The 15,026-nt window shown below is 43.4% G+C and overlaps 2 long non-coding RNA genes across 2 annotated transcripts in view; both read left to right on the plus strand.

Moving 5' to 3' along the window:
- LOC309649344 overlaps nucleotides 1–15,026 on the plus strand; it is a 979,232-nt gene that overhangs the window by 338,441 nt on the left and 625,765 nt on the right. The gene's annotated exons all lie outside the window — the stretch shown is intronic.
- The window catches only part of LOC309649363, a 34,273-nt gene continuing 19,287 nt past the window's right edge, over nucleotides 41–15,026 (plus strand). Inside the window, exon 1 of the long non-coding RNA XR_014257058.1 lies at nucleotides 41–14,217. This is a non-coding gene — a long non-coding RNA (uncharacterized lncRNA). The remainder of the gene's footprint in view (nucleotides 14,218–15,026) is intronic.

Consider the following 15,026-nt stretch of genomic DNA (forward strand, 5'->3'; position numbering starts at 1 on the left):
CTCGCCTGGGCCGCGGAGCTAGAACTTGACAGAAAGGGAAGCTCCTTTAGCCGGGACCCCAAGCTCTCACTCCTGGTCTCAAGCTTTGTGATCTTGCATATGGTGTCACCACCCTGTGTAGCTGTGAGAACAATGGCTCCGAATGCAAAGTGGTCACACCCTTCTCTGTTTCGGCTCTTTATTCCCTACCGGCTCTTGCCTTCACCCCGTGTGCAATCTTGGGCTGTAGTCTCTTCACTCCTTTCAGTTTTACTGTCCGTGGCAGCACAATCACAACCATATCCACTGCACAGGATTTTCAAGAGAGAATGAGGATGCCCAGCGTGAGACGCAGCTTCACCTTGTGTGGATGAGTTTCGGCCACCGTGGGGGAGACGGGCCCCACGGGGATCCCAGCTCGGTGGCTTTGGGCAAGTGGCTTAATTCTGCTCCTCGGTGGAGAAGAATATGGACCGCATAGAGCTGTTGTACATTTTTAATGAGTTAATGTACAAAAGGGGGCTTAAAAACAGTATCTTGTACATTCTTCCTGTGCTGTCACTATGACTTTGTTCTAAATAAAATCACCTTAGCGCAATAAATGCCACATATGAGATGCTCAGGAATGGGTAGAGACGTCCCTAAGCCTTTTACTTGGAAGAAAATCAGCCCACCATTTCACAGGCTGTGTGCTGATCTGAATTCCAGGACTCGGGGAAGCCAGCCGACACAGCCGCTGCTCCAGACCGACATCTCAGGGTCTGGTGGTAATCCCTCCCAGCCTTCAGAGCCTCCCGGGAAGCTCAGCGGCCCTGCAGGCAGAGGCAGCGTGACCCAAAGCAGTAGGAAATGCCTGTGTAACTCAGGGGAGGTACAGCCAGGGATTCAACCTGTCAGCCTGAGCTTCTCAAGGAGTTCCCCCACCCAACCCCCAGGACCGGGGGCAGACTCCAAGAAACCTGACACAAAAAAAGCAATTTACTTAGCCAGTCACTTTCTAGATTCACTCAGCAATTATTTCAGCTATTTGTATTTAAATGAGAGCTTTCTCTGGCCCTGCCCAGTGTCTTTCTGCTTCATCAGATAGGGAAGCCTCGGCAGCATTTTCCCTCCTGATAGCTGGACCTTCCTGGGCATGGAGGCTGGGGGGAACTGGGAGCATAGCAGGGAGAGTAGCTTAGAGAAAGCAAAAGCTGCAGGTCCAGAGAGTTTCTGAGGCTCTAGGACGGTGGTTACACCATGTAGCCAGAGTAGCAGAATCACCTGGGTGGCAACTTAATAAGCACGAGTGTTTGGGGCCCTTCCTCCTAGAATTCCTGATTCAGCAGGTTTGGAGTAGGGGCACTTGGTATGCTGTTAAGTTTGCAACCAGCATTCTCAAAGAAGAAGAAGAAGAAGAAAGCCCTGATTTGTAGCATTTGCTGATTTCCTGGTATAAATATTCACACCACGGCCAGTTTCAGCTGCCAATGTGATATCACTTAACACAGAGTTCGAAGAGATGTGCCCCATCAGCTCTTGTGAGTTGGTAAGACCTGGTTCCAAGATACCATTGGGTCAGGGCCAGGAATCTGTATGTTTATTAGGTCCCCCTGGGTGGCTCTGACACTAGGGACACCATAGTAGGCTTTTAGGAGGAGCATAAACAGATAGAAAAGCACTATAGTTCTGAGCCTAGAGCCAAGATTAATTTTTGTGGAGGCAACACTCCAGCGTACAGATATCCTTGTACCACCATCACCATTTATGTCATATCCATGTACATTCTTTACTATTTGTTACTTATCTTTAATGTACTATTTTCTCATTCCCCTTAATCGTATTGTATAAGAAACTTTAATTGCCACTTGAAGTGTACAACTACTACTATTTGCTATAAATAAAATGGAATTGTGAAGAAATTATAATAAAAGCCATACTGTTAAGTTCTAGTTAGGTAACATTTCCTATCTAGAGTTCCGATCCTAAGGCCTGCTTTCTCTTTGTTAACAAGTGTTAGAGAAGCACTAAAGTCCTATCAGCACCAAATGGTGACACTCTCCTTCAGATAATTAGACTGAAAAGTAGTTGAAAACGGAGTAACTTCCTCTTCAGGAGAAACAGTTCTATAAAGCAGGATATTAGCACAATTTAAAAACATTTCCCAAACCAAGTAGCACTGAGCCTTCTAGAAAATGGGGACAATCAAGGCTTGTGGTGACAATGATAATATCAGTGATGGTGGGGATGTCGGTAAAGTTCAGCTATCCGTTACTGACCTCGTTACAGCAGATTTTAGGCCAAGCACTCCACTTGCATCACCTCGAACTGCAAGTGAGGAAACTGAGGCTTAGAGAACTTAGTTTACTTGGCCTCAGTAACATGCTGATCATAGAGCCAAGATTTGATCCTAAGTCAGGCTAACTCCAGAGCCCGTATTAAGAATATATGTATCTCTATATCTATATAGATATAGATATGTATCTCCAGTTTTGCAGTTGGTTTCCTTTTCTTTCCTCACAGCTTTGTGGAAGGATTAAGTCATTATGTATGCAAAGCACCTGACCTGTGCCCAGCCCACAGTAGGCTCACACAGGATGTTGGCATCCACACTGCATTTGACAAGCTTGTGACATGTTCAAACTCTTCACATTCCCTGTACGGAGCCCCGTAACTGATTCTTCCCTTGAAATTATTCCCAGAGCAGAGGCCTCTAGCCCCCAAACAAAGTCAAGGCTCCTCTGTGATATGTCATGTGCTGTATGCTAGGTCTTATGACTCACGCAGCCCTTAATCCCTCTGATACCCCATCTAAGGGCTAAAATAAATGGAGAAACATTAACTTGGCTCCCAGCTGATAAGATGTTGTTTTCCTTCTCACTGACCTCCTCAAGATAACAGTTTTGAACTTTGATAGGCATTTCTTCACAGCCAGCCAGGGGTAGTTCTACAATAGGGGTTAATGATATGCCATTGCCATCAAATTCTGAAACTAGAGAAGAGACAGAGCACACCTGAAGACACCTTGTGTTTTCTGCACAACTCATTTTACAATGGGAAAGCAAGATGGAAAGAGCATGCCAAGCCCCGTAGACCCTCGCCTTCAACTACAAGTCCTGGCTAACAATCTGTCTCTCTCATGTCCCTGATCATAACCCCCTGTGCAGACTTCCCAGAGCTACTGCTGAGGCTGAATGGTGAGATGACCCTGTACCAGGGCCTGAAGTCATGAAAACTGTTACCACTGATGAGACATTCAGCCTCCATGGGTCTGTTTGCATCTCTAAAATGGAAGAGAAAAACATATTTTCCTACTTGTCAAATTAGTGTAATGATGGCACTAATAACAATTGTATTAATAAAAATAATCACACAATTTTTGAAATTAAGTGAGCTGCAAACTATCTTTATAATCTCTAAGTAATTCTATAAATGTTGCTTACTAATGTTACCAAGGGAGCTGTCATCAAGAGGTTGAAATGAGTTGTAGTTATTCTTCCACAGCCGAGACGTTCAAAGCACCTCTTGTGCACACAGCAATTTCATGATATCTCATTCCCCCCACACAGGTAAGAAATTCAGATGGGTTGAGCTGGCTGGGTCATCTGTTTTCTGGAGTGATACCTGACAGGCAACCAGAGCTGGAGGGTCACTTTCAGTGTGGTACCTTCACTCACAAGCCTGGAGCCTGGGCTGGGAAGGCTGGTGGTGATACTGGCTGCTGGCTTGGAGTTCATCTGGGGCTGGTCAACAAACCACCTGCACGTGGTCTCTCCTTGGGGCTTACACCTGGGTTCACAGAGGGAGCATCCCCAGGGCGAGCGTTCTAAGAGGTCTGGGCTGAAGCTGCAAGACTTCATGTCCTGGCCCTGGATGTCCCTGAACATCACTTCTGTCACCTTCTACTGGTTAAGCAGGTCACCAAGACCACTCAGATTCAAGGGGAGGGAATAAGACCCTGCCTCCTCAGTGGGAGGAACAGCAAAGTTCACAGTCGTCTTTAATCGACCCCACCAAACACACCCAAGTGTGCTTAGGGAAAAGGTCACCAAATCAAAGGAGCAAAGAACATGACCCTAAAGTCCTGTGAACCAGACCCCACGTAAGTTCCAAGCTTCTCGTCAGCCTATAAACAATTAGCTGCTTTAGCAATGGCACGAAAAAATAACTGGAAGGTTTATTCAGAAAGTTTCCGGAGGATTAAACCCAAGAGATAGGAAGGCCCCAAACATCCTGGGTTATTTGGAGGCAGAATTTCACCCCAAACAACCACAGTATTTTCTCTCTTTTGCCCCAAATCATTGGCTGGAGGAAAAAGGGATGATTCTGATGCTAACCTGCCCAGCATCTACCCACCCAGCAAGGGACAGAGACGGGCTTTGCAAGAGCCATTAGCAGGCAGCTAAACTAGAAGATTCTGACCACGATGTAGGCCATGAATGCAGGGCACACTGACATCCTGCTCTGGAATCCTTAAGAGGAACTTAGGACTAAGAATACACAGGAAAACATCAGAAGACGTTGCCGTGTGGCTAAGCATTACAAAGCTCCCAGACACGTCTTTAAAATGCAGCCTGAGGAAATAAGGACATGTTCAAATCCCCTACCAGGGCTGAGCCTGGCAAATCGAAACACCTGGGGTCTCCAGGCCCCTGCAGCATCGGCGGCTAAGAGGCCCACTCACCATGCTCGGCAACTTCTGGTTGATGGTCCTCAAATCCTAAAAGCATTTACTCCGAGTGAACAAACACCACTAAAAATACACCAGGCCCAGGGCCTTGCCTCCTTTGAGCAGTGCAGGAGGGTGGAGCACCCTGGGAGCGCCAAGTTGCCCCCGTGCGTGGACTCGGCCCTCGATGATGTGAGGCCTTGGAGCCCAGGAGGTCTGCTCTCACCCACCACCCCGGCAGAGAAAGAAGGGATGCTGGGTCAGCATATAAGCAGGAGACGGGGGGAGGGGGCTAAAAAGCCATGCCCTGGAAACATAAAGTCAGATTCGAGGTGACATGTGGGCCACAGGGAAAGCTCCAGGTCTTGGTCGAAGCACTGGCACCAAGCTGACAGGTTGAAAGACTGAACGATGTTGACACTTGGCGAGTCTCCTCTTCCCTCTTGACCTGCACGTCCTGCCCCCCCTCCTCCCCGCGACCACATCCCTCTCCAGGCCCGTTCCTCAGACTTGCAGGGCTTTGAAGTAAAACTAACAACATCCACAAAACACAGACAGCACTTTGCAGCCCCATCTCGGGATCCAGTGGTATCACACAACAGGACAAGGAAGTGATTTTCTTTCCCTCTTTTTTCATTACCCTGAATCCTTATGATCCCCAGTGTTTTCTACCACTAATCATTGGAGGAAAAGATGAATCCAATAATTCAATGATCAACCCAGGAAGGTTTCCTCTTACCATCTTATTCTCTGTCCCCCTCCCTCCCCTTCCTTCCTTCAAAAGGCCTCACTAGGATCTTGTGACTCGTGCACATTGATTTATCAAGAGCCCTTCTCAGCATTAACTCAGCTCTGTATCTCAAGTCAGGCCCTTCCAGGCAGCAGCAGTATCTGGATGCTGGAACAGAACCCATGGTTCTGCCCTGCATCCCCCTCCTGGGGCCAAGGCTCTCCCCAGGTATGGAGAGAAGAAAGACTTTCCCAGGAAAGGCAAGGATCTAACAACAGACGCAAGAAGGAAAAAAGAAAAACAAAAAAAACAAAAAAAACAAAAAAAAAAAACCACCTTGAAAAGCCCATGATTTCAAAAAGGAAGTTTATCTCTATGTCACTTTGGGGCAGTTTTGCTTGACTTAACAAATAGGACAGAAAAGTGCAGGTTCTAAAGTCATATGGGACTGTGTTTAAATCCTATATTCGCCACTTACAAGAGTGAACCTAAGCCAGTTACTTAACCTGTAAGATGGAGAGCATAGTAATTACATCCTGAGGCTGATGAGGGATTAAATGAACAAGCCCCTAACACAGTGACTGATATACAGGTGGGGCTCCATAAACATTGGTCTCCATGACTAGTAATTTACACCCAAAGAAGTACCATCGTATAATCTATACCACTCTCTCTCTCCAAAAAGATCACAGCCAGGCAGCAAGTTCCCACTTTCTGCTACCCCTGCAACTTCGTTTATTCAATCACTTAACCGTCCCTTCATTTCTTCATCCCCACCTTCATGTGTCAGTATTTACTGAATGCCTACTCCATGCCAAGTCTCACTAAGAGAGGGCAACAGAGATATCAATAAGAACAAATGCTTGTTTTGTTCTCCTCGGGGAATCTGGATCTTCCGAAACAACGGGGAGCTGAAACGTGAGTGGGTTTTCCTATGACCTCATTCTTCCTTTATTATCGTTGGCAGCATTTGCTACGTTCTAATCATTACCTAACGCAGTTCTATAGTGTTTCACAGCCCATAATCTACTTTCACATTTCATAAAAGCACAGCAAGCCAGAGATTAAAGGACCAACAAAGGGTGTATCACAAGCTCATCTTGCTTTGTTTCTGACCAGTGACCTGAACTGGGGGCAGGACAATGGGGGCACCGGGGGAGTGTGGAAAGGCATTCTCTCTGCTGAGAGTAGAGCGGAGCTTGGTGTGTTTTCTGAAAAGTGCATCTGGGACTATTTTGAACAGCAGGTTTCAGACTCTGCTGCCTTTCTCAGCCAGGCCCATTGATTCAGCCATGCGGGTTGTGCACTGCACAACTCCAGGGGGCTCCATTACATGGATGATGGTGTAATTGACAGCCCTTGACGTTGTACAGTGCACGGCCTGTACAGCTGTACAGAGCAGCCGTGCCACCCCTAATCCTTAGTGGATATGAACACAGTTTGACTGTAAACTGCTGGGCCATATTGCACCTTGCTGAACAGAATCGATGTCAGACGCTGCTTCGTCTGATTTTCTTCCATCAGTTAACCTCTCCATGATTCAGATTCTTCATCTGTAAAGAGCTAGATAAGTTCAGAGGGCTTCTGGGGGAATTACTGAGAGAACGGCTGCCAGCTGCTTCCCCCTGGGCCCGGACACATGCAGTGCCCGCTCCCTGAAAGTCTCCGCTAAGCCAAGGCAAGCTGAGAAAAAGAAAAAACCCACTCTTTGCATTGAAACCTGGCTCCACTCCTTCTGAGCTGTGTAACGCGTGAGTCCTTGGTTTTCCTCTCTGTAAAATGTCCCTAATTATGCTTCTTCAGGGATTTTTGTGAGGCCTCAATATACGTGTCTCTGGGACACAGGACACTGTGTTAAATCCCTGTTTCTTCTTACTCTTCCCCTCCCTGACAGCAGAAGTCAGGGGTTAGCTATTTGAGTCATGTTCAAAGCTCAAGTCAGGTTAACCAACATTTATTAAGGCTCTGCTGTCTTTTAATTTTTGTAATGGGCTCTGTGGATGGGGAAACTTTTATCTGTTAAGACCTGCACTTCCTCAAATCATTCAGTGAAAAACTCAATTTTCTTTTTCTTTTTTTCCAATGCATTGTATTTCCAATTAATAAAAATTCATTGCCAGCAAACGATAGAATTAAAACAATGAAACACAAGCTATAAGGTCAAGTTTTTTTTTTTTTTTAACTATTGGATTCCATAAACATAACATGACAGCGTTAAATTGCTGTAGAAGTTTCTAAAGGCGAACTCGATTTCTGTGCTTTTCTCAGCATGGATGGTAGGTAACCAGCACTGGACCACGGACCACACTTTTGGTAAAGTGTGATCAAAAGCAGCGGCTGGCAAGTGTGTGTCTGTTGTGTGCATCTGTGTGGAAGAGTGGACCTTATTATTTTTACCTGAGCCTGTGACACACTGTAGTTTTTACATCACTTCTTGCTTTCTCTCCCAGGTTCTAAGACCCATGGCAGAGACTATATATGCCATCACCAGCCTGGGATAAATTTTTATGAAGTAGCCACCAGTAAACACACTGAATGTCTGGGTGTCACGTGGGCATTTGAAAAAATAACTCAGCCCCAAATATTGCCCCTCCCACCCCACGTTCTCCTATCAGGCCTTTATCCCTATAGTTGATCGGTATCAAATCCTGCAAAATGATCAAAGGCCTACTCCCACTTCTATACACTACCAACCCCCTACACACATTCAAAGCCACGTGTGACTCTGCTATTCCTAGAAGTTCAGGTTGGCCACAAGAAAAGAGCTAGAAGTTAGCGGAGTTCAGAGCAAAGGTTGTCTCATAAAAACAAGACCCTCCACCCCAGTCAGGAGTGTATCTTTCAAAAAGAAATAACTGTAATCTTCTTCTAAGATGATAAAAAAAAAAAAAACTACCTCTTTCTGAAAGGAAGCCAGTCACTGCTTTTAATAAACTCTTTGGCTACAAAGATGAAACAGGCAGACAACAAACAACAAAGAAGATAACATTAACATAATTTTATGTAATTGGATAGAGGCGTAATATTTATTTTAATATTACAGAGGAAATATCCCACAATGCAGACCCTGGATTAATTCTTTATATCTTTGGACTGCACTTATCAAATAAAATCGTACTTATGGAAAAAGCAAACACATAAATCTTGCCCCATTGTCAGCTGGCAACTCCCAGCGAGGGCTAATTGTATTATATATCTTCTGCAGCCATGCCTAGTGGTTGCCAGGTCCAAATGCATTATTATTTATAACATGAACAAATGCAATTTTCTTCTTGGAATGTGAGTTTGGAATTCCATGAAGGCCTAAAATGTGCCCCTCTTCTATCCTGGCGGGAAAAGTAAGACCCCAAGGAGTGTAACCTGTTGTAGAATTCTCCCACGAAGATAAAAATCTGTTTCCCCTGGGAGACATCAAATCAAACCTACAAGGAGTGGCCTCTGAAGGGTCATCATGATGGAGGTGAAGCTCTTCTAATTCTCCTCTTTGAAATGCTCCTTTACCACAAGAGGAAGATTTGCTATGGATTTGCCAGAATCTGAGCCAGTATTTAGCTCTGCTTTTTTGTGGTCAGGGTCGCTGCATGCGCGGTGCCCCATTATATGCAAGACCCTGTCTCACCCTTACTCTGCTGTCCTCTTTCTCTCTCCTTCTGTCCTTATTGTAGGGCCAGGCTAACTCCCATCTGGAGGCTGACTGGTGGCCAGCCTGCCCTTTCCTGTCCACTTGTCGACCAGACCTAGGACTTCTGCTCAGCTGCAGGCTGGAGCAAGTGGATTTCTTTCTTGCTCTGTCGACATCCTCCCAGGACTAGTGGATGTGTTACACTGGTCCGGAACATGTTAAAGCCTAACCATGTCAGTAAAATGGATTTCTGCCTGCTCCCCCCTCATACTTCCCTACACTGAGGTCTGGGAACAAATATCAGTTACTGTGATTTGGGGTTTCTTTGTGATTTCGGGTTTCTTTGTCATAATTTTATACATATATATATCCCTTATAAATGTATATATCTCCCTTAGAAAATTCACAGGGAGTCTAGGTAGACAGACAAAGCAGAATTTCGTCAACCCTGATTTCCTGCCAAAAGGACGTTTAATAACAATAAAAACAACACAGAGTAACTCCTCTGCTCTGGTTCGACTGAATTCAATTTGAAAAGCTCGTATGCACAAAAGGCTAGGTTAGGGAGTTTTCACAGACTATATCCTGTAACCGTGACAGCCACTCTGTGATGCATAAACTTCACCCCATCCCTTCCTGAGAATAAGGAAGACAAGACTCAGAAAGTTTGACAGCTACTCACACAACTGGGACTTGCAACCCGGCTTCCCTATTCCATTCCCAAGACACTTCCCCTGATACCACAGTTCCATTTCCTGGGAAGAGAGGACCTGGGTAGGATAGACAGTGAGTCCAGAGCAGGCATTTGTTCCTCCGCCATCAAGAACTGGATGAAAACCAAAGAAATCAACACAATCCTGCCCCGAGTTCTATCCACTAAGTAGGAATTCTCCAATGGAGCATTCTGCTAGAGGAGAATCATTTCCAGTCTTTCCTTCATGAACCCAATTAAAATCTCATCACACACAAAAGGAAATCAAAGGCAGAGTCAGAGAAAGAGATGTGTGCCATGCTTCCAGATGAAAAGCCAGCTGGTTGGTTCTCTCCACCAACCTGTCTGCCCATTCTTAAGCTTAAGTCCCATCGGCTGTTATCACCTAGTTGGGCACACTTCTCCGAGAATGTGTCACTTGTCTTCTCTGATCCCACCAAAATGTCCTTCCCGGCCCCTGAAATTAGGGACTTCTCTAAAAAATACATTTATAAACATATTGAAATGTGTCTTGAATGCCTGACCAAGGAGGGGTTTGTTGTTTGTTTCCAGTAGGCAATGGAGATCCAGCCAAAGGTTTGGGAGAAAGGTAAACATGTTTCTGTTGGCTTACCACAGTCTACTTCCTGGACATGGCCTGGCCCATGAAGCAATGGTACATTCTTTGGGTGAAATTCACAGGCCATGTCTGCAAAGTTTTGGAGGACTCTGGGAGAAAGAACAACCAAAGGATAACTATTGCTGGCATAAGTATAGTAGGATGTAGGACTCCATAGCAACTCTAAAGTGATGACACCTTCAAGGATTACAGGGCTGCAAAGTTCAGAGAGCTTCCCAGGTAAGCCAGACTGATTTCCACAGAACTGAAGAGTACCTTGGACCTTGCTCCCTTCCATTCACAAAAATGCGGCTATCAGTGAATGAGCTCACCACCCACTGTAACTGTAAACTCTTTGCCACATTAAGCTAAGTCATCATTGAACTCAGCTCTCTCCTTTGAACCCTGGGGAATATTAACGTATTCTCCTGGCCCAAGGAGGCACATACATAGGTGTCCCTGACCCTGTGAGGAGGATGGGAACTCCCATTTACTGGCCAATGATATTTGCTGCGTTGGTGATATGCAAAGAGAAATGGTCAGAATCCTGTAGAGAGAATCACGATTTGTGGGTTCCAGTGCAAAATCAAAATGAAGGACCTCTTGTTCAAAGATTGTCAAGAACTTTTAAGGCATTAAACCAAGTGCAGGGACCTTCTAAGCATGGGGATCTGCACAGCTGCCCAGGTCACGGGCCCATGTAGCTGGCCCTGCCAAGATTCATCAACGATCCATTGTCATGGATTTCTGAAAATGATCTAAACTGAGGACATACCACAAAAACATATGTTCTTTATGCTCGGCTGGCTTCTGGTGATCCTGCCTGGTATGGAAGAGCCACTAGGCTGACCTTTGTCCCTCTGACCTAAGGAGCAAACTACAGCAGGTCTCCATAGACCCCACATCTTGGCCCCAGAGGTCTTCCTTTGTGAGGTTATAAGGAAAAAAGGAGTGACGAGTATAAGGCAATTAGTACAACAAAAGGAAGGGAGAATATATCGTTGAGGCTTAGAAGGAATTGGCCTAAACTCCTGCATCTAGCAGGGTGAGTGGGCAGTGAGTGAGGCAGACAGAACTTCATCACTGCACTATACCATGGAGATACAGAGAGATGAGCAGGGCAAAGAAAATGATTTTTAAAAAGAGGACAAGACAAGGAATTAAAAACAACTAGGACACCCACAAGCCACACCTAAATTGCACCCACACGTCTGCAGCACAATTTAACCAGCACAGAGCTATAGCAAGGACCCAATTCTTAGGGAAAAAGAAGTATGAGAGAAGTTCTAAGACTGGGATCCTTAAGCCTATTTTTTCCCTGTGAACTTGGAAAAGACAACCAGTTTTCTACTTTAGTGGCAGATATGTACCAGGGCTGAAGAATCAAGTGCTTTAGCCTATTTATATTTTTACTGTGTGTATTTTTACTATGTGTATTTTACATAAGTGCATGGTAGACTTTATTTAATAAAAATCGTCATTATAATGAGAATCCAGTAACTGTCTCTGAACCTTTAGCACCGAACAGAACCAGAATATATAGATATGGACACATGCAAGATTAATAAAAAATACCCAGAGCACACAAGACACAAACAGAAGTGGAAAATATTAAAATATTAGGGGAATAAAAAGATGAGGAATTCAAGCAAGTGGGCCAAAAATTAAGTCAAAGCCCTCCTTTCTTCTTTGGAGGCCAGGTGGCAAAGGCAATACTTTTCCAGTGGGTTTTCTCAACTATCCCCTTAATTTTGCTTCTAAACTCAGATGTGCTGACATATTACTGTCTCATCTCCCAGGAGGGACATTTAACTAAGGTATCATCCATTCAATTTCAAGCAGATGCTGAATATGATCGCTTCTGCATTTGTTTGAGAATAACATCTCACCCCTTGATTCTTAAGGGGTTTGGGGGTGGAGGTTGTATTGCAGGAACTTTCCCACCCCCCAAAAAAGTATACTTTGACATTTAACCAAATTAACAAACATTAATTGCACTAAAATCCACTTCACTGAACTGCTATGATCCATTTAACCCTATGGACAAATCCACCCGAGAGTTACAGGAGGAGAAGCAGAGTTGGCAATTCTCAAACATTCAGACACTCAGCTGCCTACACCCTAGCTCCTTCGAGGTCAGAGAAAGCTATGTTGCAGAAAAAGAACGTGAGTCCAAATTAGCAATTTGGCAGGATTCTTCAAAAAGAAAAATGTAACCTTAGGACTTTCCCAGTGCTCTCAGTTCAGTCTGCCAGGACCTGTGGATGGCTTTTAGACTTATTTGTACCCAGGGCAAAGGAGGTCGCTCCCCACAGCGTCCCTTTTCCTTAGCATATATATAAAAACTAAGGAATTTTTTTTCCATCTTCAATTTTTTTTTGGCGGGGGGAGGGGCACATGCCTCTCTCCGGCTAATTGCTGATTTTCTCTTAGCCCAAGGCTATGACACTTTCTGTCACATCACTTTTCTCGCCAGCAATTCCTCATCACATAAATCATCTCTCCCTACTGTCTTCTCCAAGATGTGAGGCAACTGTCGGGATCCATCTCTAATTTGTCTCCCCTCTGAGACTGTGATTCTTGGAAACAGGTGACCTACAACCACAGCTTTATTTGTGTTATCTTCCAGAGGGACAGGCTTTCCATCCCATGAGGGAGTGTATGATCCACGTCTATTTTATTCACCTTGCTCTTTTCAGGGCTGGACTCCTCATATAGCCATATTAGCTGCTCAACAACAGCTTAATGCATGAATAATGAGTGGTTAGGTGGCAGGACTTATTATTTATTTCTTCCAAAGCATAGCAGAGTCCAAAGAAATTATCGATGGCCACCAGACTCATCTTGCACACAGATGTTACCAAAGCATTATGTGCTTGTCTGGATAGTAACGTTCATTTGTTTTCGTTGTGCACACCCCAAAGTGCTGAAGCAGAATGCAGGTCCACAGAACCCAGGACCTAAGAACCCAGCTTTCAGAAGAGTAGTTGTTGGAACTCCCTGTCTCACTAACAGCTGCTTCAGAAAAAGCACAGCAGGAAATGAACAGTCCATCTTGTAAAACATGGAAACAACTGTTAAGTTTTGTCTTACTTCCATTTTTTTCTCCCTTATAAAGCTTCAAACACTGGGCATGAGGGTTCATATCTCCCACATTTTTGGGGTCAATTTCTACTTATATTTCTAATTATTTTGATTTTATATATTTTGAGTGTATTCTTTTGCCCACTGAGTTGTACAACTATTATATTAAATTCAGATAATTCCTTTGTCTATTCAAAATGAGACTGTGGCTATTACCCTTTAATGCATTTTATCTTAAATTCTACTTTATCTACCTGACATTAATTTTCACCATTTTCCACTCATTTGTGATGCCTGCTATATACCTGTATAACACACACACACACAAACACACACACACACAGATTGTGGGGAAATGTTGGTGGAAGATGCCTCTCATCCACCTCCAGGATGGGATGTAGGTACACAGCAGACAATCACAAGAGAGTGAAAATTAATTTCAGGTAGACAAGGTAGAATTAAGAATAAAATGTAGTAAAGAGTAACAGCCACAGTCTTGTTTTATATAGGCGAAGGAATTATCTAAATTTAATATAATAGGCATGCAGCTCTATGGGCAAAATAAAAAGAACTCAAAGTATAAAATCAAAATAATTAGAAATGGAAGTAGATATTGACAAAAAACATAGGGGATATGAACCTACCACCAATGGCATTGTCTACAGCCATAAATCCTACTTGGAAACAGACCAAGGATACTAACCAACTTCATGTCCAACTAATCCCTCACCAAATAGCTAACTAACTGAAACAACATAAACTAACACTCTTGGAAAGATCAGGAAGATGAAAATTAAAATATTCTAAATCCTACTTAAATTAACATATAAGATTAATGTTAAAGGTATATAATAATTTTGTGCCTTATAGAGAAGACTGTTTTAAATGTCTTTAGCATATCTACACAAATTGATCAGCTAAATAAAGTTCCAAAAACACAAGTCCTCCAAGCACCATGATTTAATCAGAAGTAATAAGATTAGAAATGTAGAGCAAAAGATTAAAGCAAAACTTGCCATTATTTTGAGTAAGTACACCTTTAAATAACTCATGGGTCAGAGAAGATCAAAATTAAAATTTGCACCTATACTTGTAAGTAAATAGGGATTGTGTAATATATAAACTATCAATACATGACAAATAAATCCACATGAGATGGGTTAAATGCTATAGTCAGAAGCAGATTCATAGATTAAATGTTTTATACATTTGTACATATATGAGATATGTTTAAATATTAGGTACATGAAAAAACTTTTAACTTTAAATGTTTAAATACATGTATATGTATATTATGTTACATATGTCATACGTGTGTATATATACATATATATGTTACCTCTTTTCATTTAAACTGAAAAATAAAAGGGAAAACATAAGCAGTGTTTCCACAGTAAATTAAGAAACAGAAAAAGCACACAACTAATCAAAATGTCTAAGAGTTGGTACTTTGGTATGGCAGGGCAGAAAATAAAATGACCTCTGAGAAGTCAAGTAATGGGGAAAAAAAGAAGAAACATGAAAGCACAATGTATGTACAAGAAGCAGGGCAGAGTTTTTGAAAGAGAACACTGTATGACATTCAACTAATTAATTTGAAAAATCACGGTGAAATGTTAAAAGAGTTTCTAGGAGGCTACCAAAATTGATCCA

This window comes from Balaenoptera physalus (genome assembly GCF_965194825.1).
Source record: "Balaenoptera physalus genome assembly, chromosome: 19".
Classification (NCBI taxonomy): domain Eukaryota; kingdom Metazoa; phylum Chordata; class Mammalia; order Artiodactyla; family Balaenopteridae; genus Balaenoptera; species Balaenoptera physalus.